General features: G+C 48.3%; 1 protein-coding gene across 4 annotated transcripts in view; it reads left to right on the top strand.

The window, feature by feature from the left end:
* Nucleotides 1-499: 499 nt before the first annotated feature.
* SLC7A7 (solute carrier family 7 member 7) overlaps nt 500-18999 on the top strand; it is a 56398-nt gene continuing 37898 nt past the window's right edge. Inside the window, exons 1-3 of one of the 4 annotated variants that reach the window (XM_044274103.1) lie at nt 531-549; nt 782-864; nt 8530-8591. The gene's annotated coding sequence lies outside the window, so the exon portion shown is untranslated. Of the gene's footprint in view, nt 550-781; nt 865-8529; nt 8592-9221; nt 9480-9967; nt 10098-18999 lie in introns of those variants that run through there. The other 3 variants (XM_044274095.1, XM_044274088.1, XM_044274080.1) reach the window with 3 other exon arrangements.

Genomic DNA, 18999 nt, shown 5'->3' with positions numbered 1-18999 from the left:
ATACAAAATTAAATATACATGCATCAATAATGTTGGTGCTAATATTGCAGTCACGGTTCCCTAGGTAGCCGCGTACGGGGCCCTAGTAACTACGGCTCCTTCTTTTTTTTAAATAGAATAATGGTGGAATAGGTCCATACTATTGATAGACCAGTTCGAGTTGTCTGAGCCTATATAAAATATCTTGTTTCTCTACTGAGTACATGCAGAGTCTAAACAAGAGATAAACAGTATATACTATATAGTGCCAACACAAGTATCTCGAGGATCGATGTTAATATTTATAACAGCAATAGCGTTTAGCCCTGTATATATTCAACTGTAATGTGCAAGAAGGAACAGTGCTATATGCCATATACTTTTACAGTTACTGAAGAAGGAACTGACACAGTTCCGAAATGCATTTGGCGTTTTATAGTTCTCTTCTCTTTTTCTGGAGATTTGTACTATTTTACATAAATTTGTACAGAAAATTTAGAAAGACCTGTGCCACAGAGGATTACAGAGGACACATGCATCAAGACAGCTCACCATAGACAGTTGAACCAGGTCAGTTACAAGTTTTGTCAGCCTTCCTCTAATTCTTTTCATGTTTCCCTTTGCCAAAATGTTCTGGCTTTCCTTCTAATCTAAAACATCAGACTCAAAGCACCCTCATACAAGCTAGCACCCCATTTGATTGGTCCTTTTGAGGTTCTCAGACAGTTGAACCAGGTCAGTTACAAGTTTTGTCTGCTTTCATCTCATTGCAACCCTAATTCTTTATGTTTCTCTTCTCCAGATGTTTGGTTCCTGCTCCTACTACTGTTAGCTCAGAAAATGAGTAGGAGGTCAAGGATATTTTGGATATGAAGAAAGTCATAGGTAAAATCTTCTTCCTGGTGGATTGGCAAATTTATGGCCCAGAGGAGTTGTCTCATCATGGACAATGGGGGCATATCACTAGGGACCCGCACCTATATCGAGAACGGAGCCCCGCAAGGTGGTGGCTGGAGGACTCCGGTCTGGCCACCACCAAGCCGGCTCCCCATAGAAGTGAATGGGAGCGCATCGCACATGTGCGGCCCCCGCTTCTATTCATTTTTATGGGGCCAACGGAAATAGCCGAGCCAGCGCTCGGCTATTTTCGCCATCCTCATAGAAAATGAATAGAGGGCGGCTGCGCATGCGCAGTGCGCCCTCCTTCACTTGCGGGGCTCCGTTCTCGATATAGGTGCGGGTCCTAGCAGTGACAATGGGGGCATATCCTAGCGATATGCCACCATTGTCCATGATGAGACAACCTGTTTAGTACTCCTGTTTTTCTGAAGAAATGTTTGCAGCAATCTGGACCAAAGAAGAGAGGGTGTAAAAGGGAGGGAGAATGTAACAGTAGCGGCCTGTGGTCGCCGCTGCTTTGTTGACCTACCCTGGTCTTCTGTGTATGAGCATTTCTCTCTCACCTTCTTCACCTGGGTCCTGCCGCCGGGGTTGCTTTGTCCCTCAACACAGGCTGCCGCCTGCATACTGGCCAAGGCTCTCCTCCACTGCCCATAAGATGCCTATGGCTGGCCACCTTGTGTTACTTTAGGCACATTCCCTTTAGGTAGGGTGCCTGAGCAATAGGTTCCTAGTCTGCTAGTATACTCCTAAGGTGTGCTGTATTTCGTTTGTCTGCTGTGTACTGACTTCTGCCTATTTTCTGGATATTGAGCCTCCGCTGTGTGACCTGACCTGTACTCCATATTAACCCTGTGCTGCTTGCCCTGACTTTGGACTGTCTACCATATAGCTTGTACTCTGTCTGCCGTGACCTCAGCCTGTCCCTGACATAGTTATTTCCTGATCCCTTAGAGTTCTGCCTCTGTGTCTCTTAACCCCCGTGGGTCAGGTCGCAATCATACAAAGACTACTCCAGAAGATAGCGGCATGGTGGTTCCCCTACAGCGAAAACCAGGAGTCTGCCAGGATAACACCCTTAGAAGTAGTCCTAAGTCAAATTTGTTGGTTCCACACCCACTGAGTAACAATGTAGATCCAGATCCTCATTCATTGCTTCAATTGCTCAGCTAAACTTATTTCAAGTTGGCAGCGGAGGGGGCATGTCTTTTATCAGGGGGGGTGTATTCTGCTACAGCTCTCCCTGTAACTGTCTCAGTTTCTAACACAGGGGTGGCCAACCTGAGGCTCTCCAGCTGTTGCAAAACTACAACTCCCAGCATGCCCAGACTACCTACAGCTATCAGCCTACAGCAGGGCATGGTGGGAGTTGTAGTTTTACAACAGCTGGAGAGCCAAGGGTTGGCCAAGCTTGTTCTAGCAGATGTCATGGCAGGTGGACAGAGAAATAAGGAAAATAACAAATATATTATAATTTTATTCATGGTACAAAACCTTTAAAGTATGCTGTTGTTTCTTTTAGGGGGGGGATTTTTGGAATACCAAAGATTAATCTTTGTATTTTCACACAGACTGTCTGTATGGAGTAGATTCCCAGAAGAGAAATCGAGACTGCTCATTGTAAAAGGGGTTGTCTCAAATGGGCAATCTACCTTCAGCATGCAGTTGCCCCATTGGTCACTTAAAGGGAATTTGTCACCAATATTTGGTGATGCTACAGTGCTGTTCAAACATGATTTCTAACATATCTTTGGTATTCTTTTGTGCATTTTTTATATTGCCTGAAATGTTTGTTCTACAAGCCCATTTTTTCTTACCTGATCTGCCACTTTAATGTTGATGGTCAGATCTTTCATGCATACAATCACCTGATACTAATCTTATGTATATGGTCAGCTTAAAGGGAATCTGTCACCAATATCTGGCCTATATAAGGAATGCTACCATGTTGTTGTGCACTTGCTGTCACCAGAAAATGATGGCCGGAGAGGCCAAATGATCAGTCATATTTGTCCTATCGTGCCATACATGTGTAGTTTCAGTTAGATGTGTGCAATGCAAATGATTGTTCACATATGACTTTCCAACGGTTGAAATAGTCCAGAACCCCTTGGAGTTTGGTTGTTATGGCCACAGGAATATGCAGGCAGCAACACATGCCTCATGCAGCAGCCCTTGCAGTGGAAGTGTGGTATTAATGACACCCATCCATCTGGTGATGTAATACTTGGCCACGCAACTCTGTACAGCTGCTCTTCTCTCTGGCTAATAGAGGGTGCGGGTAGGCTGTCCAGGCATGCTGGGAGTTGTAGTATCGCAAAAGCTGGAGGGCTGCGGGTTGAGCATTCCTGCTTTATTTGAATATCTTAAAAAACAGACCTTCTGTCATTTTGTCCGGCTGTGCACACTGACGTACCAGCGTACAGCATCTATCCAACTGGTGGACCCCAGCTTCTATATACATGCTGGATCAGAAGCTCTTACTTCTAAACCGACTAAGTTTGGCTGTGCACACTGACGTACAAGCGTACAGCATCTATCCAACTGGTGGACCCCAGCTTCTATATACATGCTGGATCAGAAGCTCTTACTTCTAAACCGACTAAGTTTGGCTGTGCACACTGACGTACAAGCGTACAGCATCTATCCAACTGGTGGACCCCAGCTTCTATATACATGCTGGATCAGAAGCTCTTACTTCTAAACCGACTAAGTTTGGCTGTGCACACTGACGTACCAGCGTACAGCATCTATCCAACTGGTGGACCCCAGCTTCTATATACATGCTGGATCAGAAGCTCTTACTTCTAAACCGACTAAGTTTGGCTGTGCACACTGACGTACAAGCGTACAGCATCTATCCAACTGGTGGACCCCAGCTTCTATATACATGCTGGATCAGAAGCTCTTACTTCTAAACCGACTAAGTTTGGCTGTGCACACTGACGTACAAGCGTACAGCATCTATCCAACTGGTGGACCCCAGCTTCTATATACATGCTGGATCAGAAGCTCTTACTTCTAAACCGACTAAGTTTGGCTGTGCACACTGACGTACAAGCGTACAGCATCTATCCAACTGGTGGACCCCAGCTTCTATATACATGCTGGATCAGAAGCTCTTACTTCTAAACCGACTAAGTTTGGCTGTGCACACTGACGTACCAGCGTACAGCATCTATCCAACTGGTGGACCCCAGCTTCTATATACATGCTGGATCAGAAGCTCTTACTTCTAAACCGACTAAGTTTGGCTGTGCACACTGACGTACAAGCGTACAGCATCTATCCAACTGGTGGACCCCAGCTTCTATATACATGCTGGATCAGAAGCTCTTACTTCTAAACCGACTAAGTTTGGCTGTGCACACTGACGTACAAGCGTACAGCATCTATCCAACTGGTGGACCCCAGCTTCTATATACATGCTGGATCAGAAGCTCTTACTTCTAAACCGACTAAGTTTGGCTGTGCACACTGACGTACAAGCGTACAGCATCTATCCAACTGGTGGACCCCAGCTTCTATATACATGCTGGATCAGAAGCTCTTACTTCTAAACCGACTAAGTTTGGCTGTGCACACTGACGTACCAGCGTACAGCATCTATCCAACTGGTGGACCCCAGCTTCTATATACATGCTGGATCAGAAGCTCTTACTTCTAAACCGACTAAGTTTGTCTGTGCACACTGACGTACAAGCGTACAGCATCTATCCAACTGGTGGACCCCAGCTTCTATATACATGCTGGATCAGAAGCTCTTACTTCTAAACCGACTAAGTTTGGCTGTGCACACTGACGTACCAGCGTACAGCATCTATCCAACTGGTGGACCCCAGCTTCTATATACATGCTGGATCAGAAGCTCTTACTTCTAAACCGACTAAGTTTGGCTGTGCACACTGACGTACAAGCGTACAGCATCTATCCAACTGGTGGACCCCAGCTTCTATATACATGCTGGATCAGAAGCTCTTACTTCTAAACCGACTAAGTTTGGCTGTGCACACTGACGTACAAGCGTACAGCATCTATCCAACTGGTGGACCCCAGCTTCTATATACATGCTGGATCAGAAGCTCTTACTTCTAAACCGACTAAGTTTGGCTGTGCACACTGACGTACCAGCGTACAGCATCTATCCAACTGGTGGACCCCAGCTTCTATATACATGCTGGATCAGAAGCTCTTACTTCTAAACCGACTAAGTTTGGCTGTGCACACTGACGTACCAGCGTACAGCATCTATCCAACTGGTGGACCCCAGCTTCTATATACATGCTGGATCAGAAGCTCTTACTTCTAAACCGACTAAGTTTGGCTGTGCACACTGACGTACCAGCGTACAGCATCTATCCAACTGGTGGACCCCAGCTTCTATATACATGCTGGATCAGAAGCTCTTACTTCTAAACCGACTAAGTTATAACATGCGTGGGATTCTGTGCGTGGTGTTAATTTACTATCTTGGGTTTTTATCAAGGGAGTGAAACATCTATCTACGTATGAGGAATTACAAAATAACAGCTCTGGAGGACAGTATTATCGCTGCAAAGAAAAAGAAGTATTTACGGCCCCTAAATCTATTTTGGAATCACATGGATGTACGTATAAAAGGTCGGCCACCCCACAAAGAGTTACTTTTAGTTCATCTGACATGGAATACTCTGATTACAATACTGAAGACTCAGATTTGGATGTCTCATTAAAATAAGGCTACACGCACACGACCGTATGTGTTTTGTGGTCCGCAAAAAAAAAAAAATGGATGACGTTCCATATGGCATCCGTTTTTTTTGCGGATCCATTGTAATAATGCCTATCCTTGTCCGCAAACTAGAAAAAAATAGGACATGGAAACAAACAACGTTGCATGTAGCCTTAACCTTCCTATTATAAAAAAAATCGAACTCAAAGCCTAGAAAGCACCGTTCTAAAAAGGACCAAGACGCAAACAAGAGGCAGAAAACACAAATCACAGAATGAGCGCTCCCAAACCAAAGAAACAATAGGTACTACTTCTCTGGATGTTCTCAGTATGTCATCCGGTGACACCATCACAGTCTTGGTCGCAGTTTTGCTCCTACAAATCATTTTGCCCTTTTTCTCACAGTCTGCATGCATGGACAAACATGTTTATAAAGTTAGAATTTTCTGAACAAAGTGCGTTATTTTGTCTCAATGATTTACAGTCTACTTCTGTCAATACTGAATCGTGTATAAATCTAGCTCCATTCACACGTCCGCATCCGTTCCGCAATTGTGCGGACCAATTCATTCTCCATGGGGCCGGAAGAGATGCGGACAGCACACAGTGTGCTCTCCGCATCCGCATTTCCTGGAGCGCGGCCCCCGATCTTCTGGACCGTAGCTCCGCAAGAAAATAGAGCATGTCCTATTCTTGTCCGCAGCTGCAGACGAGAATAGGACTTCTCTATTTAGCGCCGGCCATGTGCGGCCCGGTGTATTGTGGATCCCAAATACACCACGGATGTGTGAATGGACCCTAACACCTCTAATCCATACTTTTATCCTTTGCAATCTAGGGTGGAGGCTATGGACATGATGCTTCATCTGTCTCTGGTAACCTCTCGTCTTCCCTCCGCCCTGCAGTAAATGAGCTCAATTCTGCCAATGATATTACTATTAAAATGGTGGATAAGGCTCGGTGGTTGTAATGGACAGAGAGCTATACCGTACGCAAATATCAACAAGACATATTTTATCTACTGATCCTGCTGACAACCTCACTAATTACAGAGGGTGTAGAATTAGGTGTCTTCACCCCAAAACAAGCTGATTACATGTTTGTTACAACGCCCATGATTCCTACAATGTATGGAGTGCTTAAAATCCCCAAGCAGGCCCATCCCCCACCTGTGAGACTGCACGCAGTTCAGATTATGCAGCATAATACAGCACCAGCAAAGTGTGTGAGATTAGACAAGTCTTATTTATACTTAGCTGTTTTCCTTCGCTGCAGAAATTGACCTGCAGTGCGGATGTTAAAATCGGCAACATGTCAATTGCTTGTGTGATTCCGCACCTTATGTAGAGTGGTTTTCCCCATAAACTACAATGGGGTTGCTAACAACAAATAGTATGGATTTACGTGCAGTTTTTTGTGTGGTTTTGGTGCAGATTTCGTGCACTGCGTGCAGGCACCCTTATGGTTTTAGGAATTGGGTCTGCTTGTGAGAGATTAAAGAGGTTATCTGAGATCTCAGGATGGGTCATCAGTATGTGATCGGTGGGGGTCCGACACCCAGGACCCCCACCAATCAGCTGTTTGAGAAGGCAGCGACACTCGCAGTAGCACCATGGCCTTCTCACGGCTTTCCTATACCAGTGACACATTACCTAGGAACAGCGGAAAACCCCCTTAAGTTGACGATCTGCTTTAGCCTGTGGTCCGCAGGATTGCGGGGTATCTCCAGGATGCTGCAGATGTATTTACAGCAGTCTGTATCCCTCTAGACCACACCAGATAGCCCAACAGATCATCACTTACATACTTATAGCCATTATTCTTAGGATTTGAAAAATGACATTATGGACATTACACATTTTTAATGACTATTTTAGTTTTGATGGACAGTTTTACCTCCAGAAAAGAGGCATATCCATGGGAGCATAGACACCCCCTCATTGTCCAAGGAGAAATTCATTTTCTTCTACGATAATTCATGTCTTCTATACAATGGTATGACAGATACGTTGACGATTAGCTACTCATGAAGTAAGTTATTCGCGAAGTCATGCGTGACTTCATTGAATAACTTCGGTAGTTGATTTTTAAAGTGGAAAACCAACTGAACTGAATAATAGCAGATCCCAGAGGCGAGACTCGCACCTGACTCCCATGCCATATCCTAGCTATATGCCGTCAATGTCCCAGATGGGAATATCCCTTTAACTCCTTTCGGATTTCTGCCGTACATGTGTGGCGGAACTTGGGTCTCTAAACATGTTTCGTGTTTCCAGACACCTAGGCAATAATTATCAGGGGAGCTGTTTGTTTCTGGTGGTAGCCTCTGGTCCGCTGAAAGAATGTGAGGCAACCACCGTGGAGCCTTGCCACTGTAATGTAGTATCGTATTGAATGTCCCATAGGCTGCAATGGTAATGCATTGCAGTCTATGGGACAAGCAATCTCAAGATGCATGTCCAAGTACCTAAACAAAAAGTCAAAAAAGTTTTTAAAAATATTAAAATACAAAAAAATTCCAATCACTCCTCTTTCCCCAAGATAAAAATAAACAATATAAAAAATAAAGATCATATATATTTTTTTTTTGATCATTTACTTATACTGTACAGTAAAAGGCCTAAGGGGGGGGGGGGGGGGGAATGGCTGATTTGAGTTTTTTTTTGTGGGATCGCGCAAGTCTTGCGCATGTGTGATCACTGACTTCTGTCGCAGGAGAACGCAAGTCAGTGATCATGCTGACACTGCGGACAAGAAACGCTGGGCACGCTCGTGCACTTGAAATGGCCGGTGCATGCGCAGTGAGAACAAAGCTGCCGGCTGGCTGTGGGAGCCAGAGCCGGGATCGCGCATGGAGCAGGATGTTGCCGTTGCCTCCTTGACTTTAAGCTGACTCTGAAGATAGCGAGAAGGGTGATTAAAACTGCGTTCTTTTGCAGTGTGCAGCAACCGATGGAAGAATGAAAAACATCATTGTGAACACACTGGGGGCTACTGTAAGGTAATGATGTCGGTTTTATATGTGTTTTGGAGGTGACAGGTTCCCTTTAACACAAGGCACTTACGAATGTATTGCGATTGTCCATATTGTCTCCTTTGCTGGCTGGATTCATTTTTCCTTCACATTATAGACTGTTCATATCCAGGGGATATGACCACCCTACAATCCAACACCAGTGGCCGTGCTTGCACACTATAGGGAAAAGTGCCAGCCGGCCTCTCTGGTGGCCGAGACCACGGGGACGCACATAGGCTGATGCTTTTTTCCTATAGTGTACAAGCACGTCCACCGCTACTGGATTGCAGGGTGGTCGTAACTATGGAAACGAGCAGTGTACAATGTGATGGAAAAATGAATCCAGCCAGCAAAGGAGGCAATATGGACACTCACAATACATTAGTAAGTGTCTTGTATTAACTTTCTCTACATGATAAATGCCATTTGCTTAAGTGACACAACCGCTTTAATTCGCCAGGCGAAAAAGAGGGACTGTCCTTCCAAAAGAGAGACATTTGGGAGGCTGGCAAAAACAAAACACAAACCCTCATTCAGCTATGTGAACTGAAAAATAAAACAGTTATGGCTCCAGTAAGGCAGGAAGTGAAGATCCCAGGGTGTGTAAAGGGTTAAGCAGATGCCAGCTTGGTCATCCTGGCAGAGGACAATGCAGGCAAGGTGAAGCGGTTGCTAGGACAGCCCTGTTTACTCAGCACATCTATGACTGCACCGACCGGCCAGACACAATGGCTCTCCGCCGGCGCAAGGCTCGCTCCTTACATCCTCCCTTTGTAGCAGAAATGGCTTGTTTTTCACACGGCTCAGGACTGCCCACATGAAGATGACTGATCCCAGACAAGGAAGTGTGTAGAGGCTGCGGACAGCTGGCAGGTAAGCGTGCTCCTGGGATGGGGACATTAGACTGTCAGCTCTGTGGGCTAGGGACCTTGGCCAGCCCAGACTAGTACAGGCGTACACCCACCTACCTGCCGGACCTGTAGACACCTACACATACAGATTGGCTTTTATGCAGATTTTAACAGAAATATTTGTTTTTAGCTATTGTGCATTTAAAGGGGAAGTACATAAAACAGCAGGTCTCCCGTGAGCAGCCTGTGTGGATACAGGAGTTTGCACCGATATCTGTGGCAGAGATTATGGGGCCGCATTCCCTAGAAGATTTGCCAGCAGTATGGGGCACTAAGAGGCTTTCCCAGGCTGAGGGCAGTACACAGGCTGGGGGTCCCCACCCCCGCTGCCACTTTCTCCATGGTCCGTGTCCCTCACCTTCCTCCTGGGTGCTCTCTGCCCCCTCCCCCACTGATAAGAAATGCTTTCTCCACAACTCTCAGAATTCGCTGAGTGATCTTGTCTTCTTTCGAAATCCTGTTGTTTCTTTCTGTACCTTGCCCTCCCTCCCCGGAGCGGCCGCTGTACACGGGCTGCCCTCCTTCCCTCAGCCTCTTCAGTCCCAGGAGCAGCCGAGGGCAGCAGCAGGCGTCTGGAGCAGTGAGTGACCCCCACACCCTAACTTCTGCCCCTGACTCGTGGCATCACCACCAGTGCATGTGCCCACTCACTGTGGTGCCCCCACAATCCTAAACCTGCCCCCTGTCCCACCATTATCTCCACACAGTGCATGTGCCCCTCACATACACTCACTGTGGTGCCCCCACAATCCTAAACCTGCCCCCTGTCCCACCATTATCTCCACACAGTGCATGTGCCCCTCACATACACTCACTATGGTGCCCCCATAATCCTAAACCTGCCCCCTGTCCCACCATTATCTCCACACAGTGCATGTGCCCCTCACATACACTCACTGTGGTGCCCCCACACCCTAACTTCTCCCCCTGACTCGTGGCATCACCACCAGTGCATGTGCCCCTCACATACACTCACTGTGGTGCCCCCACAATCCTAAACCTGCCCCCTGTCCCACCATTATCTCCACACAGTGCATGTGCCCCTCACATACACTCACTATGACTATGGCGCCCCCACAATGCCACCTCTACCCCTGCCATCACTAAACCTGCCCCCTGTCCCACCAATATCTCCACACAGTGCATGTGCCCCTCACGTACACTCACAATGGTGCCCCCACAGTCACTAAACATGCCCCCTGTCCTACTATTATCTCCACACAGTGCATCTGCCCCTCACATACACTCACTATGGCACCCCCACAATGCCACCTCTACCCCTGCCATCACTAAACCTGCCCCCTGTCCCACCATTATCTCCACACAGTGCATGTACCCCTCACATACACTCACTATGGTGCCCCCACAGTCACTAAACCTGCCCCCTGTCCTACTATTATCTCCACACAGTGCATCTGCCCCTCACATACACTCACTATGGCACCCCCACAATGCCACCTCTACCCCTGCCATCACTAAACCTGCCCCCTGTCCCACCATTATCTCCACACAGTGCATGTACCCCTCACATACACTCACTATGGTGCCGCCACAATGCCACCTCTACCCCTGCCATTACTAGCCTGCCCCCCGTCCTACTATTATCTCCACACAATGCATGTACCCCTCACATACACTCACTATGGTGCCCCCACAATGCCACCTCTACCCCTGCCATCACTAGCCTGCCCCCGTCCTACTATTATCACTATGGTGCCCCCACAATCACTAAACCTGCCCCCTGTCCCACCAATATCTCCACACAGTGCATGTACCCCTCACATACATTCACTATGGTGCCCCACAATGCCACCTCTACCCCTGCCATCACTAAACCTGCCCCCTGTCCCACCATTATCTCCACACAGTGCATGTGCCCCTCACATACACTCACAATGGTGCCCCCACAGTCACTAAACATGCCCCCTGTCCTACTATTATCTCCACACAGTGCATCTGCCCCTCACATACACTCACTATGGCACCCCCACAATGCCACCTCTACCCCTGCCATCACTAAACCTGCCCCCTGTCCCACCATTATCTCCACACAGTGCATGTACCCCTCACATACACTCACTATGGTGCCCCCACAGTCACTAAACCTGCCCCCTGTCCTACTATTATCTCCACACAGTGCATCTGCCCCTCACATACACTCACTATGGCACCCCCACAATGCCACCTCTACCCCTGCCATCACTAAACCTGCCCCCTGTCCCACCATTATCTCCACACAGTGCATGTACCCCTCACATACACTCACTATGGTGCCGCCACAATGCCACCTCTACCCCTGCCATTACTAGCCTGCCCCCCGTCCTACTATTATCTCCACACAATGCATGTACCCCTCACATACACTCACTATGGTGCCCCCACAATGCCACCTCTACCCCTGCCATCACTAGCCTGCCCCCGTCCTACTATTATCACTATGGTGCCCCCACAATCACTAAACCTGCCCCCTGTCCCACCAATATCTCCACACAGTGCATGTACCCCTCACATACATTCACTATGGTGCCCCACAATGCCACCTCTACCCCTGCCATCACTAAACCTGCCCCCTGTCCCACCATTATATCCACCAGTGCATATACCCCTCACATACACTGACTATGGTGCCCCCCCAATTACTAAACCTGCCCCCTGTCCCACCATTATATCCACCAGTGCATATACCCCTCACATAAACTCACTATGGTGCCCCCACAATTACTAAACCTGCCCCCTGTCCCACCATTATCTCCACACAGTGCATGTACCCCTTACATACACTCACTATGGTGCCCCCACAATGCCACCTCTACCCCTGCCATAACTAAAACTGCCCCCTGTCCCACCATTATCTCCAGACAGTGCATGTACCCCTCACATACACTCACTATGGTGCCCCCACAATGCCACCTCTACCCCTGCCATAACTAAAACTGCCCCCTGTCCCACCATTATCTCCACACAGTGCATGTACCCCTCACATACACTCACTATGGTGCCCCCACAGTCACTAAACCTGCCCCCTGTCCTACTATTATCTCCACACAGTGCATGTGCCCCTCACATACACTCACTATGGCGCCCCCACAATGCCACCTCTACCCCTGCCATCACTAAACCTGCCCCCTGTCCCAACATTATCTCCACACAGTGCATGTGCCCCTCACGTACACTCTCTAACTCTCTATGGTGCCCCCACAATGCCACCTCTACCCCTGCCATTACTAGCCTGCCCCCCGTCCTACTATTATCTCCACACAATGCATGTACCCCTCACATACACTCACTATGGTGCCGCCACAATGCCACCTCTACCCCTGCCATTACTAGCCTGCCCCCCGTCCTACTATTATCTCCACACAATGCATGTACCCCTCACATACACTCACTATGGTGCCCCCACAATGCCACCTCTACCCCTGCCATCACTAGCCTGCCCCTGTCCTAGTATTATCACTATGGTGCCCCCACAATCACTAAACCTGCCGCCTGTCCCACCAATATCTCCACACAGTGCATGTGCCCCTCACATACATTCACTATGGTGCCCCACAATGCCACCTCTACCCCTGCCATCACTAAACCTGCCCTGTGTCCCACCATTATCTCTACACAATGCATGTGCCCCTCACATACACTCACTATGGCGCCCCCACAATGCCACCTCTACCCCTGCCATCACTAAACCTGCCCCCTGTCCCAACATTATCTCCACACAGTGCATGTGCCCCTCACGTACACTCTCTAACTCTCTATGGTGCCCCCACAATGCCACCTCTACCCCTGCCATTACTAGCCTGCCCCCCGTCCTACTATTATCTCCACACAATGCATGTACCCCTCACATACACTCACTATGGTGCCGCCACAATGCCACCTCTACCCCTGCCATTACTAGCCTGCCCCCCGTCCTACTATTATCTCCACACAATGCATGTACCCCTCACATACACTCACTATGGTGCCCCCACAATGCCACCTCTACCCCTGCCATCACTAGCCTGCCCCTGTCCTAGTATTATCACTATGGTGCCCCCACAATCACTAAACCTGCCCCCTGTCCCACCAATATCTCCACACAGTGCATGTGCCCCTCACATACATTCACTATGGTGCCCCACAATGCCACCTCTACCCCTGCCATCACTAAACCTGCCCCCTGTCCCACCATTATATCCACCAGTGCATATACCCCTCACATACACTCACTATGGTGCCCCCACAATTACTAAACCTGCCCCCTGTCCCACCATTATCTCCACACAGTGCATGTACCCCTCACATACACTCACTATGGTGCCCCCACAGTCACTAAACATGCCCCCTGTCCTACTATTATCTCCACACAGTGCATGTGCCCCTCACATACACTCACTATGGCGCCCCCACAATGCCACCTCTACCCCTGCCATAACTAAAACTGCCCCCTGTCCCACCATTATCTCCACACAGTGCATGTACCCCTCACATACACTCACTATGGTGCCCCCACAGTCACTAAACCTGCCCCCTGTCCTACTATTATCTCCACACAGTGCATGTGCCCCTCACATACACTCACTATGGCACCCCCACAATGCCACCTCTACCCCTGCCATAACTAAAACTGCCCCCTGTCCCACCATTATCTCCACACAGTGCATGTACCCCTCACATACACTCACTATGGCACCCCCACAATGCCACCTCTACCCCTGCCATAACTAAACCTGCCCCCTGTCCCACCATTATCTCCACACAGTGCATGTGCCCCTCACATACACTCACTATGGTGCCCCCACAGTCACTAAACCTGCCCCCTGTCCTACTATTATCTCCACACAGTGCATGTGCCCCTCACATACACTCACTATGGCGCCCCCACAATGCCACCTCTACCCCTGCCATAACTAAAACTGCCCCCTGTCCCACCATTATCTCCACACAGTGCATGTACCCCTCACATACACTCACTATGGTGCCCCCACAGTCACTAAACCTGCCCCCTGTCCTACTATTATCTCCACACAGTGCATGTGCCCCTCACATACACTCACTATGGCGCCCCCACAATGCCACCTCTACCCCTGCCATAACTAAAACTGCCCCCTGTCCCACCATTATCTCCACACAGTGCATGTACCCCTCACATACACTCACTATGGCGCCCCCACAATGCCACCTCTACGCCTGCCATCACTAAACCTGCCCTGTGTCCCACCATTATCTCTACACAATGCATGTGCCCCTCACATACACTCACTATGGTGCCCCCACAATGCCACCTCTACGCCTGCCATCACTAAACCTGCCCTGTGTCCCACCATTATCTCTACACAATGCATGTGCCCCTCACATACACTCACTGTGGTGCCCCCCAAATGCCCCTTCTATACCCCTTCTATCACTAAACCTGTCCCACCATTATCTCCACACAGTGTATGTGCCCCTCATATTACACATGCGCTCCCTAATGTAGCCCACAATTCCTTATCTGACTCCCTGTCAGCGTCACCCACCATACATTCATGTACCCACAGCCCCCCCACCTTTCTATCATAGTCAGTGGCGTAGCGTGTGTTGCCATCACCCGGGGCAAACCTTTATTGCGCCCCCTAACTTTTGGACACGCGCCTTTTTTATAGAACGACGCCCACAGCATACCAAGAGCAATATTACCAATAATACTATGCAAGAGACAAATACTGCAAAGATCTTTAACATGTATTACCAGTTCTTAACCCCTCAAACCCCTTTCAAAATTGCATTCCAAGGGCTAGAACTTTAGTTTTTTCAGCAATATACCTTTATGAGGCCTTATTTTTTGCAGGACAAGTTCTAGTTGAAGTGAGACAACCAGGGGGACTTACACTTGGTCAGTGAGTCACACAGATCCAATTATTATCGGCAGCACATCTTCCTTCGAAATGAGATGTGCTGCCGATAATGAATAGAACAGAATGAGGGAGAAACCACTGCGGTAGTCTGGATCGGCCCGTGGAATCAGGTTGGTGCAAACGAACACCGATGAATGCCCATCGGCGCTCGCACTGCCCCAACATTGGGCACTGTATGAGGCCCCTTAGTCAGAACTAATACTAAGGCGGTTATATAGGCCAGTAATCATTTTTGCTAAAACCAAGTTGACCGAGCATTAGCCATGACAAGATGAAAAATAAAAAAAATTAGGGAGGGAGGGGCATTGATTTTCAGGATTCTTCTCAACTGGCTGTCTGCTGTCTATTAAAGGAGAATTCTTCCTGTCACGGTCCATTTACATGTCCGCAAAATGGGTCCGGATCCGTTACGCAATGTTGCGTAACGGATCCGAACCCATTCATTTTCAATAGGGCCGCCAAAGATGTGGACAGCTCACAGTGTGCTGTCTGCATCCGCACTTCCATTTTGCCAAAAAGTAGAACATGTCCTATTCTTGTCTGCAGACACGGACAAGAAAAGGCATTTCTATTATAGTGCTGGCCATGTGCGGTCAGCAAAATGCGGAACGCACATGGCCGGTGTCCGTGTGTGAATGGACCCTCACTGGAACTTCTAGACCAATGAGCAAGGCATCAGAAGATTTCGGGAACCTACTTGAGCACCACACAGCTAACCTATAGATGACCTTAACTGAGTCCAACGGAAACAAAAATAGGTCTTGGGCGGAGAATACGCAGGACCAAAGCAACTAAAATAATTACTACATAAGCCCCCAAAACTCCTTCAAATTACCAATTATAAAAGATGAGGTAAAAACTGGAAGCTGTGCCACCATGTGTCCCTAGTGGTGAAACCTACAACATCCCAAATCCTAAAAGGCATTTACCGCCTGAACATTTCCTTTAAAGACCTTTTGCACAACAGGATCCTTATTTCGGACCTCATCTGGTATGAGTTAGGCCAGCTGTCACTCACTGTCAGTGTCGTGTCCCTCACACACAGGCTGCTGCCGCTGCACTCGGTCCTGAAGCGGCAGCCATCTTCTTGCTCCGCGGTGTGTGGAAGGTGGGCGGAGCCTATATCAATGTGAACTGCCGTGCTTCATCAGGGCGCGCGCTCCTTCGGCTGAAAGTTTACCACTCCTCGCTCACTCTGCGCAGTTCAGCAGAGAGAAAACATTAAGTCAGTGATTGTGCGCCAGCTCCCCCCTGCAGTCTGGCGCCCGGGGCAATGCCCCCCGGCCCTTACCACGCTATGCCACTGATCATAGCTAGACATCTCCTACTGCCTCCGCCAGTGTCACCCCACCATAGTCTATGTACTTACAAGCTCCTACCTCCCTGCGATAACCAGACCCCTCCTGCCTGCCCAACATCACCGCATACAGTCTGTGTCCCCCTATCCCCTTAACCCCGTCACCTCCTCATCACTGTGTACCGCCATATTACACCGCACACAGTGGACATCTCTAGTGAACGTGTATGTCTCTGATGCTCCTCTCCCAGAGGCTGCAGATTACCTCCAGATTAGGATTTACAGCAGAGTTACTATGAGTAAATGTGATTCTCACTGGATCTATGGGATCCATCCTTATGATCATAGCCGTGAAGGCTGGTTGGATCCCAACCCTTCTGGGGCGTTCCAGATTTTGGCTTTGTTAAAACTAGAATATGGTAAATTAATCGCTTGTGTACCCCGGCGGACATTGAAATAACTGCTGGGATGACTGGGTCAGAGTCTGACCGTGTGACTCAGTGGGGTGAGCGATCATTTACATAATGATTGATAGGAGTTTTATTATGGCCAGGAATGTGTCCAGGATGAGGGGCTGGTGCTTGCTGGCATCACTCTGTACCAGGGGCAGCGCCAGGCTGGTGGATGTGCTGTTTATCGCTCTGGGACACTTATCAGGACATTGCTCTCAGAAGCTGTGCATTAATGACTAACTCTGGAGAGTGCCACTTCCAGCTCTTATCTCAGAGATGAAGCTGCTGGATCAGGCTTCTTTTATCTAGAACGCTCCAAACACATTAAGGAAGCCTTGGCATCAATAACCGGCAGGATCCCTGATAGCTAAATGATAGTGCCCTGCCGTTCCTCTGTTTCATTTTAATTGTCATGCGAAAAAGCTGAACCTCTGATGCCACCGGATATGTCCTATCAGTCACTGCTCGACCATTGATTTATAGGAAAGCTGCCTTCAGATGTTCAGCCTTCTTTTCTTTTTGGATACCTTTTTCCCAGAGGAGCATTGCCTGACCTATGACACCAACAGATTATTTATTGGTGAGATGACCATTTACACACCCAGATCTTTTGTTATACACACCAACTATTGGTCTGATTGGACAGATATTGGTCAGATAATCTGTTGGTGTAATACAGGCTGTAGGAGAAATAGGACCCCCCCCCCCCCCCCCAATTGTAACTGTTAGGATTGCTTTGGATCCCATTCATTATATGATAGCCTTTGCTGAAAAGGGTTATCCGGGTTCAGTGCTGAAACCCGGACATGACCCCTTCTTCACCCCTCCAGCCCCTATGAGTGGAGCATTTGATGCTCCCCCTTGCCCTTAAAGAACAGTCATCTGGTGAACGATACGTCCATGCAGCCATACATTTTTAGTCCATATTGGCCCTAATATGCGCTCATAATGCCCGTACATGTGTAATGCCACCGGGCACAGGATCAACAATCTTTCTGGGAATGCTCTTTCACAGAAAGACGGTTTATGGACTGGCGACAATTGGATGAAAAAGTTAAACATGGCCGACTTCTTTCCACATGTTGAGAGAGTGTCGCCAGTCGGCAATTGTTAAAGGGATCTCATCATCAGCTTAATACTGTAGGAAGGGCAGATGCTAAGGAGCGTTGGCTTCTTCCAAGAGATTCCTTTACTTACTACACTACACAGCATATAAAGGGTAGAGTTAAAGGGTCCAAAGGCTATGAAAAGTAAACTTCCCTTATACTGCGTCAACCATTACAGGGGTTCTTCAGTTCTTTAAAATGGATGACCTATCCTCAGATACTAGATCACTGGGGGTCCGATCAGCTGACTGGTGGGCCCCTCATTGTTTATCAGGCACATCTCGATGCTTTTAGTAGAAGCTGTGCCTGGTATTTGATAGGACATTTAGGCAGGGGCTAGTGACAGTAAGTCGTGTGACTAAAAACCTCTGTGTGATTTGTCTTCTATAAAAACCCTGTCCAACCTCATTGACAATTACTAGATGTGATGTTACAGTGCACCGTCACCGTGCAGCCGTCCCGGCCAATAATCGGGTGCTCCATTCCTTCCCGATGCTTGGTCTGAACATCTACTCATATAAATGAATCAACCGCCTGAATTACTAGATGTGATGTTACAGTGCACCGTCACCGTGCAGCCGTCCCGGCCAATAATCGGGTGCTCCATTCCTTCCCGATGCTTGGTCTGAACATCTACTCATATAAATGAATCAACCGCCTGAATTACTAGATGTGATGTTACAGTGCACCGTCACCGTGCAGCCGTCCCGGCCAATAATCGGGTGCTCCATTCCTTCCCGATGCTTGGTCT

Source organism: Bufo gargarizans, chromosome 1, assembly GCF_014858855.1.
Source record: "Bufo gargarizans isolate SCDJY-AF-19 chromosome 1, ASM1485885v1, whole genome shotgun sequence".
NCBI lineage: Eukaryota > Metazoa > Chordata > Amphibia > Anura > Bufonidae > Bufo > Bufo gargarizans.
The sequence above is the reverse complement of the archived record's forward strand: the minus strand, read 5'-3'. Positions and strand labels throughout refer to the sequence as shown.